Below are 21,591 nucleotides of genomic sequence, written 5' to 3' on the forward strand. Positions count from 1 at the left end.
TTTACCAGAAGTCTTGGACTGCTCTGTGCCTCAGTTTCCTCATCCGTCAACAATTTGTGCAGTAAGTATAATATCTACCTATACAGTTGTTTGGAAGGTTAAATTAATTTTGGTAAAGCATTTGCAACAGGATCTGGGGCATGATAGATGTTGCACGTTTAAAAGCCTTCACTCCTCCCTGACACACACGAATCAGGACCCGGCATTTAACTGAAAACAGAGTTGGATCTGTCCTGGCTGACAGGAGCACAGAAGGCCAGGCCTTGCCCATTGCAGCCATCCGCCACCCCCCTCCCCCAGGTTTTCTGTTTCCAGGGGGCCACCACAGCCCCTCCAAGGCCCCGCAGGGTCCCGGGGCACAAAGTGTGACAGCCACCGCTCGTGCTGAGGCCTGAAAGCACTCGACTTGCCATTTGACACCACAAGCCTGCCCACACCACAAAGTCTTTTGTGGAAACACAAAGAAGCTCTCCCAGGAGCCGGTGTCCAGGGGCAGGCCGACGACACATGGCCGGCCAGGGTGCGGCACGAGGTTGGTGAGGGAGTACACGCTCACCACCCAGCCCTTCCTCAGGACCACACTGTGACCTGCCTGCCCGCCCGACACAGAGAGCAGCCACCACGCTGAAGGGAAGGAGGGGTTTTCTTTTCTGGTTTTTGGTTTTGTTTTTTTTTTAAAGTTTACTTATTTATTTTAAGAGAGTGCGTGCGCACAAGTCGAGAAGGGGCAGAGAGAGAGAGGGAGAGAGAGAATCCCAAGCAGGCTCCACACTGTGAGCACAGAGCCCGAGTTGGGGCTCAAACCCACCAACCGTGACAGCATGACCTGAGCCAAAGTCAAGAGTCAGATGCTAAATCGACTGAGCCACCCAGGTGCCCAAGGAGGGGTTTATTTTCTTTCTTTCTTCCTTCCTTCCTTCCTTCCTTCCTCCCTCCCTCCCTCTCTCTCTCCTTCCTCTCTTTCTTTCTTTCTTTCTTTCTTTCTTTCTTTCTTTCACATTGATTCATTTTTGAGACAAAGAGACACAGAGGGTGAGCAGGGGAGGGGCAGAGAGAGAGGGAGACACAGAATCCGAAGCAGGCTCCAAGCTCTGAGCCGTCAGTACAGAGCCCGACATGGGGCCTGAACCCACGAACTGCGAGATCGTGACCTGAGCTCAAGTCGGACGCTTAGCCAACTGAGCCACCCAGGTGCCCCAAGGAGGGGTTTTCTTAAGGAAAAACCACTACAAAGCCTTCCAGCAATCCTACGACAACAAAATACGACCCACACAGGCACAGACCTTATCTAAACTCACTGCACACCACAGACACCATGGGCGCATGTCAATGTCAACGTAGCACCTACTGTGTGCCAGATGTTAGTACAGGCACCAGAAATACAAAGCACATGGGACACCCGGGTAGCTCAGTCGGTTAAGCCTCTGACTCTTGGTTTCGGCTCAGGTCGTGATGTCACAGTTTTGCGAGTTCAAGTCCTGCATCGGGCTCTGCGTTGGCAGCATGGAGCCTGCTAGGGATTCTCTGTCTCCCTCTTTCTCTCTGCCCCTCCCCCCCCCCAAAATACATAAATAAACTCAATACAAAAATTTTTTTGAAAGAAATACAAAGCACAGAAAGGAAGGTCCCAGGCTCCCCAGAGCAGAAAACCTGGTAGGAGAGAAGAGGTCCAAAACAACCGACACTTTTATCTCGTGATATGTATTATGTGTGCATATTATATATTATAATATATATGTCATACATATGTACACATGCACGGATACCTACAAGAGCTGGGGGAGAAGGAGGCTCCCACCTCCGTGGGTTGGCAGGGTGGGGGCACCTCGGCAGGAGAGGAGGAAACGGTCGCAGGGTCATTAGCCAGAAGGCTCACTTGGTTTCGGTGGAAAGGAGGATGGCAGGCATTTCTGCGCGGGAATCACGCTGGCACTTTCTCGCTGTACCATCTTGGGTTTTTAACACCTTTTCAAGCATCAGTAAAAAGCGCATGATGCACGGACACCCCCACGCAGCAGGCAGGCAGTAGGTGATCAATTAATTGCCAAGGAGAGAAAAGCGAGAAAGCTTGGCCGAGGCGGTGCCCGAATGAGGCCGTCGGGAGGTGCTTGGCTGGGCTCAGAGTCAGACAAGCGAGCAAGGGGCCCTCATGGGAGCCCGGTGGCAGCACGGCCCCGGCCGTGCTTTTATGCCGTTTTACCAGCCCCGTCGGCAAAATCTGGGCCATCGTTCCTCCTCCTTCCTGTCTCCCGGGGATGTCTGGGGACACATGAGAACCAAGCTGGGGCAGAGAGTGGGGTAAGAGATCTGTGATTTCAGAAGAAAGGCAAGCCGTGAGCTGGAAGATTATTTAACTCGTGGACAACGGTTGCGATTTCTTCAGGCTTATCAGGAAATCCTCACAGAAAAGAGGTTACTTAACGGAGACCGGGAAAGAATGTGCAGATATTTAAAAATATTAAACGGAATTACTAAAGCCCCATAATATGATGCCTCCTTTTCTGAGCTCAGCTGATTTTAAAGCCTTGAGTAGTAACCAGAAGCCGGATAGATCACAAGCTTGTTTAACTTGGCTCCCTGATCCCACGGCAACCAACCCCCATCTCAGGACCGGGCATCACCGACTTCTGTTTGGAGTATGATCTTCAGAAAGAGTGACTTACACTGAGAGTCAGAGGTCATTCCAGGCTTCCAGTGAGACCCAGGACCTTCCGGGACACAGCTGAGTCCGCCAGTCGATAGGCAGGAAGGCTCGTGGGGAGGGGGATTGGGAGAGACAGAGGGCAAACTGGGAGAGGTCCGACCTCCTGCCAAGACTCAGAAACCCCCAAACACGTAACCAACCGGCCTGCTGGGGAGCGGGGATTTGCACATGAGGGCGTGCGTATAGAGGAGCATGGAGTAAACACACCTTGCCACCAAGGGCTCAGAGTCTAATGCAGAAACTCCACAAAACCCAACTGTACTGGGCTCACAATGCACAGACACAGGTTGCAGAACCATGCCTCACAGCGAGACTCGCACAAGCAAAGTCTTATCAACTTACGGAGGTGAAGGGTCGCGTTTGTAACTGGGGAGAGACTGGGTATGCCCGTCGCCTTAGATGTTTCAGAAAGAACTGGATAGAACGGCGTCTGCACAGGCATCAGCACAAGCTTTGGCACAGGTGGTTTCCCGTATGACTTGGTGGACGTTCACGTCCTTCCACGTAGCTGCTCTGGGCCCAGCCACACACCCCCGCTGCCCGCCACCCTTCTCTCATGGTTCCTGCGAATTTCTAGCTGGATCTGTGTTATAGGAACTTAGTGGCGCTGTCTTACTGTCCTCACAAGGACGCCCCTTGAAGGCATAAGCCATAAGTCAACTTACCTTTTCATGCCGTTGGCTGAATGCAAAATCCTTCAGAGTCCCACCCTAAGAAACCCCACTTCCCCAAACTTCCTCTATTTAGGATGGGGATGGAGAGATCATTCTGGTGTTTTGTGTGTAGGAGGACGTAGGGGAGTCCAATCCTGCCACCATCCGATTTCACGCTATTTCCAACGAATGACAGGCAAACTTTAACGACACATGGTCAAGAGACTGCTGGGAGAACCGGAGGTGGTAACTTATGCCACCAAATGGCTTAGAAGCCTCATAAATTAGAGAAGATGATGTTTTCCACTCCTGCTTTGGTACAGCAAAAGCTACTGGTTAGCTCTGCAAACAGACAGCACTTGCAGTCAAGTGCAAGAGGCAGCAGGGAGCAAGCGGGCAAAAAGAAGACAAGAGCCAAGAAGCCCGCCCCTAGAGAAGGGTTCTCGACCTCAGCACTAGAGACATTTGGGGCTGGATCATTCTTTGTGGTGGGGTCTGTCCTGTGCCCTACAGGACCTCCCTGACCTCACCCACCAGATGCCAGTAGCAACCCCCAGCTGGGAAGATGTAAAATGTCTCCAGATCACTGTCCAATGTGCCCCCGGGGGAAGATGCAGATGCTCCCCCTGGGGGAAGACGCATAATGGCCCCTGGTTAAGAACCACTAGACTAGAGTCAGGTTGGCCACAGATTAGCAATGGGATCTGAAGGCTGTCAGGGGTGTCTGTTTCCCACAGGCCTTAAAGTTCTAGACCGCGAGATGAGGACCCTGACTGTACCGGTGTTTCCCACACTAGGGGTGATGCACCCCCTAGGGGTGCCTGAGATAAATGTTGGCTATGCTCTAATATGGCATTAAATAACACCGGGTCACGCAGAAATGCTTTTCCCTTTTCTGCTCTCTTTCCATACTGCTCCAAGCAGGAAAAGCATCCCCATTTGGTGTTTTCAGTAATACCTCTGCAAGTCCAACTATAAGAAGAGAGAGCAATTCTTAGGCACAGAGACTTGGGAAAAGTCACAAAATCTCAATCTTTTATGATTCCACTGTGTTTTCCACTTATGTCCAATGGCCTCTGATTCCATTTCTGACACTGATGTGGATTTTTCTCTTAATGTATGTTTACTTGAAAATATGAAACCACGTAGAAAACTATTAAGAAAACAATAGTATGGGGTGCCTGAGTGGCTCAGCCGGTTGAGCATCCGGACAGCTCTCGACTTTGGCTCAGGTCATGATCCCAGGGGTAATGGGATCAAGCCCCATGTTGAGTTCCGTGGGGAGTGAGAGTGGAGCCTGGTTGGGATTGTCTCTCTCTCTGCCCCTCACCCACTCATGTGCTCCCTCCCTCTCTCTCAAAAAATTTTTTTGAAAAATTTATAATAAAAAATAAAAAGAAAATAATAGTGTGTGTGGTGACACGGCAAAAATCACAAAAGTCTTAGGAAGTGTTTGGAAGGGTTAACTCTGCCCTTCTTCCCCCATCAATTTCTAACTCCCCACTGGACATTTTCTTGGGTGCCTAACATTAACCTCAAGACATGAGGCAAGATTAGTAATTTGAAAATTCTTGAATCCGAGTTCCCTCTATAGCTCGGTTGTAAAGGTTGGTCATTTGTCATCTGTCATAGGTTGAATCGTGCCCCCCACTGAACAAATTCATATGTCCAAGCCCTAATCCTCAGTACTTCAGAATGTGATCTTATTTGGAAATCAGGTCGTGGCAGATGTAATCGGTTAAGATGAGGTCCTACTGAAGGTGGCCCCTGCCATGATGTGCCCGGTGTCTTAATAAAAAGGAGAAATCTGGGGCGCCTGGGTGGCGCAGTCGGTTAAGCGTCCGACTTCAGCCAGGTCACGATCTCACGGTCCGTGAGTTCGAGCCCCGCGTCAGGCTCTGGGCTGATGGCTCAGAGCCTGGAGCCTGTTTCCGATTCTGTGTCTCCCTCTCTCTCTGCCCCTCCCCCGTTCATGCTCTGTCTCTCTCTGTCCCAAAAATAAATTAAAAATGTTGAAAAAAAAAATTTAAAAAAAAAAAAAAAAAAAAGGAGAAATCTGCATACAGACAACACAGTGGAAGTGGAGGCAGAGACGGGGTGATATCTCAACACACCAAGGGACACCAAAGATTGCCAGCAAACCCCCGGAAGCCAAGAGAGAGGCATGGAACACATCTCCTTCAAACCCGTCAGAAGGAACCAGCCCTTTGACCTTCTAGTTTCCAAAGCTGTGAGACCATACATTTCCATTGTGTAAGCCAGTTTATTTGTGGTACTTTTTGTAATATTAGCCCCAGCAAACTAACACATCATCTTAAATTGATTTGCTAGTTTGGTGACTGTATTTTGCACTCCTGAATCTCCCTGCAGGGCAGGAAATGCAGATATACCTGCTCAAGAACAGAGACAGAGAGAGCACGAGTGGGGGGGTGGTGTGCAGAGAGAAAGGGAGACACAGAATCTGAAGCAGGCTTCAGGCTCTGAGCTGTCAGCACAGAGCCCGATGCGGGGCTTGAACCCACGAACCGTGAGATCATGACCCGAGCCGAAGTCGGATGTTTCACCGACTGAGTCACCCAGGCGTCCCATCACCATCAGTGTTTACATACATCTTAATATGCCTGCCATATGTACATCTTCACAAACTATATAAATTAGCTCTTTGCTTGTTGCATTCTCTTCTCTGCTTGTCTACACTATTTCAGCTGCTAGCTGTGAAATATGGGTGCCCAGCTTCAGCATCGAGGGAGGCCCCAGGGTGGAGGCAGCAGAACAGGGCCTAGAACGCAGGTAGCTGAGCACAGGTGTTATCACCTAGAACTCAGAGTCTGTAGGATGCGTGCTGTTCCCCCTAAAAAACGTTCATACCAACTGGGCCTTTCAACCGGAAGGTTCCAGCTACTTGCGGATGCTTAGAGCTGACTCCAAAGTGCCAATAAGGAGGCACCTGACAATTCGTGACCAAAACCAAACTCTTAATTTAAAAGGATGCCCTGGTGAGTAATTCAAAGCACACAAAGCCTTTTGAGCCCTTCTGCAGAAAGCACCACGTGACGTGGTCACGTCATGGGCGGCCTTGGAGGTGACCGGGGTCACCTCTCACTAGCCAACAGCGACAGGAACTAACGGCTCACCTTGTACTAACACCACGTCAGAACTCAGGACTTTTAGATACTTGCCACGTGGCCAGGAGACTGCAGACCTGTCTTTTTGGATCAGAAAAATGCCCCTGTAACTACCCACCTCTGCAATATACAACAACAACAACAACAACAACAAATAAACAGAACCCATGATCGTGCTGCATTGTGTCTCCATCTAACATAAACATACCATAACCCCACACCTCTGATCACAACCGTCCATTTGAGAGATCAAGAATCAGGCTAGAATGTTAAATAGCATTCCTTTTTTCTCCCGTTTCTGGGAGTGGCCTAGCACGCACCAGAGCCAATGGAAGCGTTAGGAGCCAGAATGCACAAATGTCCCACTGTACCCACGTACATCGTTCCCCCAGCACCCGTCCTGGAGGCATTAACCCAAATAGTGACTGGGCGTCCACGGTGTGTCAGACGCTGTGCTGGGAGCTGGGGCTCCGTCAGTCATACAGCGGACACAGTCCCAGGTGGGGGCACCGGTCGTGAATAAGTACACACAGGCATTCAATTATCAATCAAGAAGCTTCTGGGAAGAAGCACAGAAGAACGATGTGGGGGCGGGAAGCGAGTTACAGTGACAGCAGAGGGCCCCTCTCAGGGAATGCCACGAGCCGTGTGAGCTAACATAGGGGAGCTCCCGCCTTTGGCTGGACCCCAGGCATAACTGGGGTGGACCCCACTCCAAGGCCACACTGCAGAGTGGAAATTCTGAAACAGTTAAAGCAAAATATAACTAGGCTTGAGAGAACACAAGACCCATGAGGATACAAGCCAGGGGAACGCAAACTGCAGACATGACCTCAAGGTAAGGTAGGAAACTCAGAGCGTCCTTGAGACCAATGCCTCATTCTAGCACCTACCGCTGAACTGAGGCATACAGCAACAGGTCTTAAAGGGACCACGCAGAACCGTGAGATTTTACCCCTCCGGTCCACTGGGTTCTGGGAAGGCATTGATGAGGGCCTCGAGCATGACCACTCAACATTTTATCACCGTGAGTGAAGCTTAGTTAAAATAAAATTAAATAAGTAAGATAAAGGCTTCCGGATTCCTTGTCCCTCATTGGGATAACCCCCCAAGGCAAGCCTGGAAAATCCCTAGGCTGCTAGGTCACTGGGGCTCAAAGTTCTCCTCTTCCCAGCCCCACCCGCCAGTGGAAAAGTACTGGCATATGGGGTGGCTGGGTTTCTTCCAGGGGTCCCTGCTGGAGACACGTCCATGCCCCCCTGCCCATACCCTACAGGGAAATCCCACCGCACGGGGTTGAGCCCCAGCCTCCCCCTCCGGCCCGACTGGTTTCACAGCCTTGAACAACCCTGCCCAAACAACCAAGCAGTCAAGTGTGGCCAGCGGCCAGGAAAAATGCCTTGAAAAGCAGTGAGCTCTTCAGACGGCTCACAGCTTGGCTGGGACACCGCCCCGTGTGGAAAACGAACACGAAGGTCTGGTGGAGCGAGGAGGGGAAGGAGGCCTCGGCACCCTGCAGCCGGCCTCGGACCAGGGGGCCCAGGGCCGCGGGACACGCGGTGATCACGAAGGGGGCGCTTCCCGCGTGAACAGAAAGTTCTGGAATGGGAAGGCAGAGGTGGGCGACGGTGGGGCACAAGGGGTGGGGGGGGGGGCACCAGGACCTTCGTGCCTCTTTTCGTGAGATGACATACCTGACCGGCCAGGGCACACCTGGACGCTGGGGCAGGCCAAGCTCTCCAACAGTCGCCCACTGTTCCCTGAGCGGAGAGGCCTGGCAGCCGCACTCCTCCCAGACAGGGGGGTTTTTCTCCTCCTCAGTGGGGCCACGCCTTCCCCCAGGCACATATTCCCTCCGTCCAAGGGTTTCGTCCAAGCCCCAGGCTCTGACCACAAAAAGCGCCCTTTTCTTTGGCGGGCTCACCTCAGACGTGAGGTCCCGGAGAGCCAAACCGCCTGCTAAAGGGACACCCCCAGCACATTTCTTTCTAGTCAGAGGGTCCGTGGCTGGCGGCCACAAACAGCACGTCCTCCCCCGCCCCCCCCCCCCCAAGCCCGGGGCCCTCCCGAGTGGCTCCCTTGGTTCCTGCTTTATTTGGGGTGGAAAAAGCAGTTGCCTGAAAGGGCTCTTGGCTTCTTTAAGGTCCTCCAGGTTGACCCAAAGCAAGTTGGGCAAATCTCTGGTGCGACGAGCCAAGCTGTTGAACACAGAGCTTCAGGTCTCGGTTCCGTGGGTGCCGCGGCACCCACCCCAGCGTTTCTGGCAACCGCCTCCCCCCTGTGAGCCTCCCACCCAGATACTCCAACGTGCTCCCGGCAGTGGTGGTCGAGGGGAGCGGGGGTGGTTCACCCTAACGGTGGGATCTGGAGGGACCCCCCCCCCTTCACAGGAGCCTAGTGGATTTCTTCTTTTAAAAAATCGTGGGGTTTTTTTTGGTCACACAAAACCTGGTTGTGAAAGGAAAAGAAAATGCCAGCCCTGTTTGACAGACATCAGATTTATGACCATTTTTTAAAGCCTCAAGTACGTCACGAGAATTGGCCCACCCACTGTACTGCCCAATTGTAAACACGGCCGGGCGCCCACTGCCTCTCTCCCCCTATCGAATCTGTGGTCCTCCACCTCTGAACAGCTCTTGTTTCCCTCCCTCAGTCTCTGGAGGGTTAAAGAGATGCCTGGCTGTGTATGTATATACGGGGGGTGCACCATGGAGCTCTCTGGGCTAAACCCCCAAGACAAACACGGCCCACTCACACCTCCACTGGCTGCAGGCAGGCCTCAGATGCTAACAAGCACAGTTGGGGCTCATGGTCTGCCCTGCCCGTCGTCGACTTCTCCATCCATCTTACACGCCACAAGTCAGGAGACCGTTTCTTCCCCCCCCCTTCTCTCAACGTACGAAGTCAGTAAACTGTTGTCAGGCTTGGCGATAAATTTATGAATTTTGGCCTCCGGATGGGGCTGGAAATAAAAGTAAACACAGGGCACGAACCACTGTATTTCAGGTTTGTGCCCCGTGAGGCTGACTCTGCAAAACCATAGCCGAGGGAGACTCATTTGCCCTTTTCAATGAGACACCAGGAGACAGCTTTCCTCAAGGTAGGGATGCTATTCTGAGCAGGAAAGAGAGGCCAACGTCCTGTGGAAATTTTAGGGTAAGGACTGGAATGCAGTGATGTGGCCCCTTATTCAGAGCCGTGCGCAGTCCGGCCCCCTGCTCTGGCCCAGGGGGTCCGAGTGGTATTCTCTGAGAGTTCTGGCTAGGACCCAAGCCTGGTGGGGGGAGGTCTTCAGATCAGAAAGAATTTTAAAAATCTCTATCATGAGATCCACCTTCCTGGTATCATTTATCCAGAAAGAGGAGACGGGGAGGTGTTCAGAAAAGAGGCAAAGGGGTCAAGTGTAAACAGATAGGTCTGTCCGGTCCAAAAACGGATCAATAGGTTTCATGTGATTCTGTGGGTCAAAAAACTAGCGGGGCTTGAAGGCCTTGGAAATCTGAAGTCTCACTGATCTGTCCATAGTGAGGAGCAGGGGAGAAAACAACACGGACCTCTGAAAAACGCAATGTGTTAGCAGCTGGCATTTCTTTTGCTTTTTCTTTAGAGGGAGGGAGGGAGGGAGAGAGAGAGAGAGAGAGAGAGAGAGAGAGAGAGATGAAGCGGTAGACATAGCGTTTGACTGACGTGCATTTACCGCATGTCTTTCTGGAGCGTATTTGCTTAAGCAAAGTAATAAAACAAAAATTCATAAGGCAAAGGTTTTCTTGGTAACAATTCAGTGGAAATATTTGTGAAGTCGCGACCAACTGCACACACTGAAGATGTTCCCCCTGGAAATGGCTTGGCAAGGTGACGGGCTGGGCGTGTGGCTCAACAAGGGGGCAGCGGTCACTACAATCCACCTTTGTTCGGTCCCAGGGAAGAGGCTAATAATTCATCTCCAAACACCGAGTAACAAACCCACATCTGCATGAAAACTGGATCCAGTAAGCCAGTGAGCATTGCCGCTCTGGGGGAAGGTCATTAGCCAGACGCTTGGGATTTGCACAAGTTTGGGTTGTACGTATGTGGATTTTATACCTTGTTTTGTTTTTGAAATGGGACTTTAAGACGAACCTTAAAGCTTTCCTCCTCTGGATAAGAAGCCACAGAATCGCTGAACTACATCCTCAGGAAGATGCGTGAAAGGCCAACAACCATTAATTCTCCACCCCTGTACTTTGATGTGAGGGGGGGCCCCGCGAGGCGTGCCGCTAGCTGGCTCGGCATACAGACCCGAAGTGCGCTTCGACATTCTCTTGGAATCGGGTGGTGAGATGCAAAGATGGGAGATTTTTAGATCGCACACAAAAATCCGGATTCCGGGATGGTCTTGAAAAATGAGACGATCTGGCAACCCCATCCTTGAATTCCTACACGGGAGCAGGCAGCGAGTTGAGAAGCAGCAGTCTCTTTAAGGCAGGGCGTGTGCTCTCCAGTGTGCGGTAATCTATGCTATGCCAAAGCACCAGCCTTATTCATTCACTTGGGTTACCTCCGTGGCCCCTGAACACATTTAAATTTATAATTCTGGTCAAAAATCATCTCCACTAGATGCTTCTCATTTGGTCTTTTTCATGGCAATGTCAAAGAAGATGCTGACCCACCCGGCCCTCCTGCCTACGGAGAAACAACATGGCTTGGTAAAAAGGGGACCAAAGGGAAGAGAAGAGGTAACCATCAGTGACTGGCCCTCTTAAGTTCCCTGGTGCAAGGCAGTAGAACTTTCAGTGCTATGACACTTCAAAGTCTCTAACCATGAAATCATTTGAGCAGGTATGTCTCAGATCTGTGCACCATAGATGTTACTTAACAGCAGCACGAAGGGACCCAAAAAGGTATCCAACAGACACAGGTCACCTCTCTCTCTCTCTCTCTCTCTCTCTCCCTCTCTCTTTCTGCCACATCTGAGTTACTATCATATGTGGCTCACAATATTAATGTGTTCTCAAGAGGCTTACATCTTTTTAAGGGGCTACAATATAGTGAAAGTGTGTTTGTATAAGGACCCAGGAACCAGTTTGAAGGAGCTCCTGTTGGCCAAATCTGGGATATTTTGAGCACCAAAATAATTAAGTAAAGTAGTGAATTATAAACCAATGAATACTTAGGTATCCATGAGTGCCTGCCAAGAGTGAACAGACTCATTTATTTATTATACAAATAAATAGGGAGGCGGATAGACTCTTGATAATAGTAGAATGCCAAGAACCAAATGACAAATGTTGAGGGAACAGTGGAGGTAGAAAAGCATTTGCAGCCATCACAGTGATTGGATCAGGCAAGAATTACCACTGGATGCCAATTCTAGGAGGAAATTTCGATGAGAATTTTTGCCTGACCTTAAAGTATCTCCCCAACAGACCATTGATTAGTTGCAAGAGAGAAAAAAAAAAAAAAACCAACACAGTAATTACACATTGGAGACACCAGATGATACCTTCCTTACACGGGTGGGCAAAATTAACATCACCAATCCTGGACAGATGGACACTGGGTACCTGTAGATGTGTCATGCTGAGAAAGACACCACACTACCTATTGAGTAGTCCAAGAACACATAACCTCAGTTGAACCACAAGAAAACCGCGTGCACAAAATGAGGAATTTTCCATTAGCAAAATGGAGGACGGGGGCGGGGGGAACTGTACTCTTCAAAAATGCCCATGTCATAAAAAAACAAAGGCTATGGAAATGTTCCAGATGAAAGGGGCCCAAGGAGACACGACAACCCATCGCAGTCGCTTTCTCTAGCCTGCATTCGCTTCCGGAGGGAAATGGTATCATAAAGGACATTATTAGAACAACTGATAAAACCAGACCATGGACGAAGAGTAGACGAGAGTAGCACGTCAGTATAAATTTATGAAGGCGGTCGCTCTTCAAACGAGGATATCCCTCTTAGGAAATGCACATCGATGTATTGAGAGGTAAAGGCCCATGATGAATGTAACTTACCTTCAAGCGGTTAAGGAAGGAAAAAATAGAGTAAATGATATAGCAAATAGGATAAAGTGTTAAAAACAGGTGAATCTGGGTAAAGGATGTAGGAGTATCTGGTACTATTGTTAGAATGCTTGAATTATTTCCACATTAAAAGTTTAAAAACGTGTGGGCACGTGCACGCGTGCATGTTTACAAAAGCAAGACACCTCACGAACACACTTTGAGCACGAATCGGTGGGACGAGACCCTCGGAGCAGAGGATTGGACACCACGGACTGGTGGGGCTTTCCACACACAGGTAACAGCAGGTGCCAAGATCAAGCAACTGGGGCCCAAGTGTCTGCTGAGGGGGTTGGGGGAAAAGTTCCCCAAATGGACTATGTATGTTCAAGGGGAGTGGACTCTGAGGCTGGAGAGACTGAAAGCCAGTGGTGGACCCAGATGGCAGGTTAGGGAGCTTACGGTCAAGATAAAGTCTAGGGCAGGAACAGGAAGTAGCATATGCAAAAAGGTGTACAACCCACTAGTGAGTGGGACAGACTGGAGAGATGGGCACGTGGCCAGGAAAACCAGCTGGGGACCACTGCCCAAGTCGAGGCTGGCAGTCAGCCGATGGCCACAAAATTTAACGCCAGTGTCCCACAAGATGAAGGCATGCTAAGCATTGTTAGAAGACTGACAACATAATGCCTTACACAAACATGTTGAGTTTTTCAAATATTTAGTGGATAAAATATTAAGTCATTACTCAGTCAAGAGGAGCCTGTGAAAATATATAATATTAATGTGGGTCTTCACATTCAAAAGGATGAGAGGCTCTGGGGATAAGGTGTCAAGTTCCTGTCCAGGGCAGGGCTGTGGAGAACCAGGCGGGGGGGGGGGGGGGGGGGCGGGAGGCAGGGAGGGGGGAATAAGAGGAAGAGAGGATCGTAAGTGCTGTACAAGTTTAGGGAACAATACTTTGTTTAATTATCATACATTTATTAAGACAGCAGAGTGTAACGAACTCCCAGGAAGTCCAGAGAGGAACAAGACAGACATAATGACCTTGTTTTTAAAGAGCCAACCTTGCAGGTATAGATTAAATTATAGTGGCCAGCTGAATGCCAGCCAAGAGGTAAACAGGTAACAAAACTTCATACTGATGTCCAGACAAATTATTGTAGCCCAACAGGAAAGAAACCTAGGGCAGAGCCCAGCGTGGGGGCAAAGGTAATGAACTTGAGGAGATGGGTGTAAAAAGGGATACACAGAGCTGACACCTGAAGAAATTGCAAGACCAAAGATGCAAATTTCAGAGCTGTTGTTTTTTTTTTTTAATGAGGGGTGTGGCCAAAACCCTGGCAGCAGATTGGACTGTAGAATAGAAACGCAGGGCTGAAGCTCATCCCCAGCGGGCAGAGGTGGCATGGGGAGTCTGTGGGTGGTCGGTGTTGAACAGGCCAGCGTGAACACAGAAGGACTAAGAAAAGGCAACTAGATCTGAAGCGGTTTGGAGGCAACCACACGGAAGAGTGGGAAAAGCCAGAGTGAGATTTCCAAGAGGGAAGGATGGGTGAGCTGTTAAAATCAGAGAGGATTCACAGAAATCTTTACCTCTCTGTAGACGGAAGGAAAAACAAAAATAAAGAAAGTAAGCGGCCAGGTCCAAGAACATTTTTTTTTTTTTAATTTTTTTTTTTTTCAACGTTTATTTATTTTTGGGACAGAGAGAGACAGAGCATGAACGGGGGAGGGGCAGAGAGAGAGGGAGACACAGAATCGGAAGCAGGCTCCAGGCTCCGAGCCATCAGCCCAGAGCCTGACGTGGGGCTCGAACTCGCGGACCGCGAGATCGTGACCTGGCTGAAGTCGGACGCTTAACCGACTGCGCCACCCAGGCGCCCCCAAGAACATTTTTAAGTTCAGAAAGGCCCTCGGACATGTTCGCGGAGCTGGTGAGAGAGAGAATGAATGGGCTGAAAAGGGTCAAAGTGAAGGATGAGGCAGGAACATGCCTGAGAGGCAGTGCTTCTGGGCTCTCTGGTTCGTATTTGTGATTTGGGGAAGGAAGGGGTTAAGTGGGACAAGGGAAAAGCCGCAGAGAAGCCGCTGGGAGAGAAAAACAGGAAGAGCCCGCATATAATGGAGAGGACAGGAGGAGAGCAGGCCATGTGCCTTGATAGGGGTATATTTACCCCAGTGGGAGCCCCCTCCCCTTGTCTTCCTCCCCATCTACCTGCATATCATTTACCTGGTTTAGTTAGAAACCATGGAAACAGGAAGCATGAAGAAGTACTGAAATGCTAGGAGGCCACGGTGCCTCATGGGGCCATACTTCTGTTTTCTGGGGAACTGGATCCTTCGGCAACAAAGAGTGAGATGTCACACGGGCTGCTGCCCACTGTCCCACAGCCGGATTTGACCTTTATGGGACAAACAAGCTGGCGGCAGCTGTGGACCAGGCGCAACCGAAGCCCAGGTTCCCAATGTCACCCCAGCTCTGGGGACCTTGTGCTGGGAGCATCCTTTCCCTCCTTGCCGGCTCACTTCCAGCTTCCCAGCCCTGCCCCCCTGCGTGGTCCTTCTTCACATCCTACAAGTAACAGGTGATCTACGTCATCAAAGGATGCAGGAGAAACCTGGTCTAGACTCTGCTGCTGCTCTGGGGTCTGAGTAGTCATTTGCTCTGTATCCTTTTCTCCATCCATACCCAGTGCTGTGAAACCCCCAAGTCACGTAGAAAGGTGCTACGGATCGAATACTGTATCCCCCCAAGAGCCCTATGTTGAAACCCTAAGCTTCGGTGTCACGGTGTTGGGAGATAGGGCCTCTGGGAGGTAGTTAGATCACGAGGGTGGGGGGCCCACGAGAGCACTCGTGCCCTTGCAAGAGGAGACGGGAGAGGGAGCTTGCTTTCTTCACCCCCCAGCCCCCATGATGAGAGAAGGCGGCCTTGAGGAGAGTCTTCACCCACAACCTGACCATGCTAGCACTCGGATCTTGGACTTCCGGCCTCCAGAACCCCACGAAATCAATGTCGTTTAAGCCACCGGGTCTATGGAGACTTTGTTACAGCAGCCGAAGCTGACTAATACAAAAGGTATTAGCGTCCATCCACAAGATTTAAAGCAACCTACAAGGTCGGAAGCCTTATGCCAGCCACACGAGGGTCTCTGGGCCACAAAAAGTTCACTCAGCCCAAAACCGGTAACTTGACCAACGTCCACAAAGTCATTCTCACCCTCCGGCTCTGTCTGACTCACTGTACATTTTCTAGATTTATTCGGTCCCGTGCACAGGACCCCGTGCACCTCCGACTGGACTGTCTCCCCAGGAGACTCAGAGACCCTGGGTAATCCACAGGCAGGCTCACATGTCTCTCGAACACTCAGGATTTTTCTTTTTTTTTTTTAACCCTTGGGAAATCGTACGAAATGGCTGCCATTGCCTGTAGCTTCTGCCTTTCAAGCTGGCCCTGGTTCTCCCTGACACCTCGCCTTGGCTCCCCTCCCGGCCAGGTCGAGGAGTGTCTGGGATGAGCGCAGAGGAAATACCCCAGCGGCCACAGGCACCGAGGGCCTGCGTGCGCCATGGTGGTCCTTGTTGAAGCGGTCACGGCCCGCGGCCAGACACCCTCGGTCCTTACGGCTCCGCTCGGGCCCTGCCAACCACAGACGTCTTCAAACAGAGGCTGTGAAAAGAAGCATTGCTTCAGATCGGCCCCTACCACCATCCTGGGAAACAGGGTCTACAAGGAAAATATTTTCTTAAAGTAACTCCCTGGTTCGGGGGGTTTACCTGCCATGAGGGAATTATTATTACTATTATTATTTTTTTTTTTTTGGTAAGAAAAGCATTTAGCGGCCCCTGTGAGAGCAGCCGACGGAGAGGAGGGGAAAAGAAATCTCTCTCTCTCTCTCTCTCTCTCTCTGTCTCTCTAGACCCGCCTGAATTTGAGGTTTGGCTCAAACACCAGGACAGGGCTGGCCAAGAGAAAGGTGTGGCTCTCGCTGAAGGACATGTCCAGGAGGCCAGCAACAGTAAAGTTGAATCCCGGTTCTAACCTCGCCTAACTCCCAGCCCGGACTGCCGGTGACTCACTTCATCTCTCTCGCCCTGGTGGCAGCATCCAGTAAAACGTGGGACTCCTGACCTCACTGGGGAGCAGGGAGATTAGCTCATGTTTATAAAGTGCTTTGAAGATGAAAAAGCCCGTGCCTAAAGGGGGCTATTATTATTATAACTGCCTGTGAAAAAAAGAGAGAAAAGAATGGGAATCCATGTGTAATGATCAGCTCTTAGCACCCATGGAGTCAGAGGGGCAGGGAGCAGATCCTTGTGGGCAATTACTCTGGGCAGCTGTACTTATGTCCACAGCACTGAGGCAGTAGTCCCCAAAGTCTGGGATGGGGACCATCACGGGGGGCCCAGCAGATGGCACAATGTAGCATCGAAGCAACCCCCTTCCCTTTCTCTTTGAATCCTGGTTGCGTTTAAGGAGAGAGGCTCAGCTCCATGCAGGCAGGTCTGTGACATGGCTTCACGTGCTGATTTCTCTTCGTGGCAAAGAGAAAGATAATCTCGAGGCCAGAGGCTTGGCAGACAAGCGCCATCTCCCTTGAATTTACAAACATGGTTGAGATTTCATTGTGCTCATTATTTTTAGGTTTACTTTGTATGGGAAGTGGTAATGGGTTCAGTAAATTCTATTTTAAGGTCATGTTTCTTTCTTTAAATCAGCGTTTGTCAACCTTAGCCATGGGCACTGGGGGGCTGGTTATAATTCTTTGCCGGTGGCGGGGGGGGGGGGGGGGGCGCTGTCCTGCGCATTGTGGGATATTTAGCAGCATCTTTGACCTTGCCTACCCATCAGATGTCAGTAACACTGCTGTACCCAAGTGGCAACAACCAAAAATATCTCCAGACATTGTCTAATGTCTCCCGGGGTGGGGTGAGGGGAGGCACCCACCCCCCCATTTGAGAATCACTGTTTTTCATTCAATTCACTTTAAACAACAACAACAACAGATTTAAATAGTAAAGACTGAACTAAAATGGCCCCAGTAAAAGAAAACCTGTAACATACAAACAGCTGACTGACGGACAAGAGATTCAACCATTTCTGGAAGTCGCAAACAAGAATGTTTAGAAATCATTTTCATTCCGGGCCGTTCCCAGGGGTCATGCCCCACTTATCAGATCTCCAGAACTCAGTGGACACCTGCTTGTCATGACTGGCCTGCCTAGAAGCTAGAAAAAGGATGGGACCAGGGCAGTCATTGGGAAACATGGGTGGAGCCCATTCAGAAATGTTTCAAGGTCCCAGAAGGGCCTTCCAAGGAGAAACTGTGGCCCAGGACGAAAGTCTCTGGGCCCCGGGACAGATTCAGTCTGTAGCAAAACAGGCCTAGAGTATAAGGCCTCCTAACGCTATTCACTTTCTTCAACACGGTGCCGTGCATGGCAATACACAGGAAAAAGAAAGCGTCACAATCCAAGGCAAAGAAAGGGCTTACAAGGGGGCTGCTTCCAATCGCTACAAATCGGTGGCAGCAAAGCTATATAAACGAAATAATTAAACCCCACACTGGCAGCTGCCCAGCAGGCATGAGGAAAGCCTATTCCGTCACCACCTATGGTCCCAGCACCCACCGGGCGCAGGCCGTGAACAGTCGCTACACGGGCTCCTCGGCGTGGCCATCTCTGGGCTTTCCACGGGATGTTTTCCTTCCATGCCTCTCTCTCCTATGTGGCATTGCATTCCTCATGCCTCACCTGCTTGTCCCCAGATCACCAGGAAGTTAAATGGCCAAACTTCCTGGTTCATGCAAAGTTAAGACTGTCAATTACACAGACACCGGGAAAAAAAAAAAACAGTCTAATTGTGAAAATTGTGCCTCCAATACTTCTCTGTGTCAGGGACCAGCATCAGACATCTACAGCAAAGACAAAGACAACTCACAAGAGGAGGTTCTCTGAACCATCAGCAGAAAGGATCCGAGGGAAACACGGGACAGCACATCCTCACAGCAAGCGAGCCCTGTCTGCCTGGGAGTCTTCACCTTCAGTCCCTGGAGCACGATGCTCCCGTGCATTCCTGAGGACAGCCTGGGGAAGCAGCTTTTCCTGCCCCCGTTGTGCAGATAAGAAACCTGAAGGCCATGCACCCAGGGGATCTACTTTGTGATTTGGAGAATCAAAGCAATGTAGGCTAGTGACAGATATTAATGCGGCAACCTACAATGGTTATAATGTCAGTGGGCTGCCCTATCAATCATTAAATCGATATTCACTTAGCCTGCCACATGGAAGCCCAGTGCTAGCCCTGCAAGGACCAGCCAGACACAAAGCCACGATCTGATCCCTGAGAATCCTGCATGTTAGCAACCACGGAGAGAGATACCGCAGGGTGATATGTGACTCTTTGCCAAAGGAATGACACAGTTATTAAATGTTGTGAAGTCAAGAGGAACATCTCTGAGGGATGAGGAAGAGCTTCTTTATGGAAGGGCTGGGTCTGGGAATGTAAGAAAAACTCAGGCCTGGGGCCCCTGGGCGGCTCAGTCGGTTAAGTATCCGACTTCAGCCCAGGTCATGATCTGGAAGTTTGTGAGCTCGAGTCCCGCATCAGGCTCTGTGATGACAGTGCGGAGGCTACTTGGGATTCTCTCTCTCTCTCTCTCTCTCTCTCTCTCTCTGCCCCTCCCCCACTTGTCCTTTTTCTCTCTCAAAATAAATAAACTTACAAAAAATTATGAAAGAAAAAAAAGAAAAAGAAAAAGAAAAACCACAGGCCTGCACATAGGACCCAGGCGGGGCATTCCTAGCTGGTGAATGGGTGTGGGCAAAGACCAAGCACAGGGGAAGAATAGATCATTCTGTGCCCTCATCCGTGTTCTCTGCAACCAAGAAACAAAGCTGCTCAGCTTTACACCAACTGTCTGTTAAGCAGGATACACTCCCACCAAACACAAAAAACGGAAGGAAAAAAACCAGTACCTGAACTCATTTCCCTTCAGTTTTAGAATGTAATGGATTTAAAGGATTTTTTTTAAAGCAATAACATTCCTACTTAAGGTAGCTATTACGATAGCTTAAGAGGAAATGGCATGTCTTCCTATAAAAAGCATCTGTTATGACCCTATTACGTTCCAGTGCTTTGCTAGGATATGGGAAGAGAAAGTAGAGATCCCACTGTTTCTAGGAAGCTCTCAGTCCAGATTGGAAGGTGTTGAGGGAAGGCGGGAAATAGATTTATTTTTTGATTATTTTTTTTTTTATTTTTTTTTTTAAAGTAAGCTCCGTGCCCACAGTGGGGTTTAAACTCGCCACCCTGAGATCAAGAGTCACATGCTCTATTGCCTGAGTCAGCCAGGCGTCCTGAGAAAGAGATTTTTAAAACCTGTGCTATGGATAAGTTACCAACCTCAAGTCTGAGGTTAAGAACACCCCTCTCTCTCACCCTCAACATTTATTAGCCGTTCCTCATTTTCCAGGCGTCTGCACAGACACGGTCCCTTTTGATAATGTATACAAATCCCTGAGAATGAACCAGGGGTTTATTACCGTCCCTAAACAAAGTCCAAAGGAGCCACATTTGCCCCTGAGAGAATCCACAGCCCTGGTGGCAGGATGCGTGGCAGGATGAGGCAGGTTTTATAATGTGATTAAAACCTCCTGTCCACAGCTTTATGTTCCCTTGCTCATCCTAATATAAAAAACATCACCACTCCTGGAATCTCACACAGGTAAACCCAGTGACACGGGAAGGATGCTTATTGAAGAGCTGTGTCTTGTGCCAAAGAGTTGGGGACAACTTAGGCGTCTGTCACCAAGACAGTAGATACAAAGAGTAGTGCCTGCACTTTGCACTTTGCTCCTGCCTAGATTAGAAGTCCGAGAACTCTGTCAAAGGCCAGATACTACTTAATCCGGCAGCAACAGTGAGGAAGCAGCTACAGACAATACGTACATGAGTGGGTGTGGCTGAGTCCCAATAAAACCCTATTTACAAAAACAAGTGGCTGTGGGTTTTGGCCTGAGGGCCATCATCTACTGACCACTGGCCTAGAACATTCTTTCCCCAGATACCTGCCTGATCTCTGTTCAAAGGTTATCTCCTGAAGAAACCTTTCCTGGCCACACGCAACAATACCTGCCGTCACTCTATCCCTTTATCCCTAATTTTTTTCATAACATTTATTACTTCTGGTTCTATTTGTTTATCCGTTAAGTCTGTTTTCCCTCCAGTGATGCCAAGATTTGTTCTTCTGTTTTGTTTGTGATTAGCACCTGGCACTTAGTGACTATCTGTTGGGTGAAGGAAAGAGTGACTGCCCCATCCATCAGCCCACGTCAGGCAACAATGCATGTGTCTCATACTTTAGGACCAGGGAACACTTAAAGGTCAGCCAGGTTAGCAGACCACCTCCCTGCCCCGAGGGAGACTACATGAGAAATCACCCTGCGCAGATCTTTTTTTTTTTTTCTTTCTCTCTTTTGAGAATCTCAGAGAAATCAGACAGTCAAACACTCCTTGGTAGCAATCCCAGGTCACTGCTCTGTGCCACCAATGAGAAGATCCCATAAGCCAACAGCATTTTCTCTTAGAACCTGCCAATCCCCTCGGAACATTCCACGCAGGGCTCTAAGACAGAGAAGAGGGGGAAAAAAAGCAACTCCCGATGGATGGCTCACCCTTGCATCCACCAGAAGCCAGCTTCACTGCTCTCCAGGAGACTGAGCAAATACATTTTTTTCAGCAGAGAATAAAACCCACCTCTCTTCATCTACCTACTGTGGGTCCTTGCTTCCTAAACTCCAAACTGGTTTCTCAGTGCTGACACAGTGAAACCTGCCTTCCTAAACCTTCTCAAGGAGCCAAACCTCTACCATGGTACAGCCCGGAAGCCTCTGCAGAACAGATCAGAATCCCCGGTCTCCCTCCCCACCTTGTGACTCACAGCCCAGCTAAGCTCCATTGACAGATTACGGATCTACTGTTCTGTTTCTCCCAAGGGCAGAGGGAGACCAGACAGGACAGCCCGCTGCAGAAAGCAATCCCACCTAATCCGTGAAGGAACCCAACTGAAGCCTTCCCCTAAAAACGCAACCCGATGGGACTCCAATCTGTGGCTGT

The 21,591-nt window shown here is 49.9% G+C and overlaps 1 long non-coding RNA gene across 1 annotated transcript in view; it reads right to left on the bottom strand.

The window, feature by feature from the left end:
* The window catches only part of LOC125151288 (uncharacterized), a 158,842-nt gene that overhangs the window by 31,313 nt on the left and 105,938 nt on the right, over positions 1–21,591 (bottom strand). The gene's annotated exons all lie outside the window — the stretch shown is intronic.

Source organism: Prionailurus viverrinus, chromosome E1, assembly GCF_022837055.1.
Source record: "Prionailurus viverrinus isolate Anna chromosome E1, UM_Priviv_1.0, whole genome shotgun sequence".
In the NCBI taxonomy this organism is placed as follows: domain Eukaryota; kingdom Metazoa; phylum Chordata; class Mammalia; order Carnivora; family Felidae; genus Prionailurus; species Prionailurus viverrinus.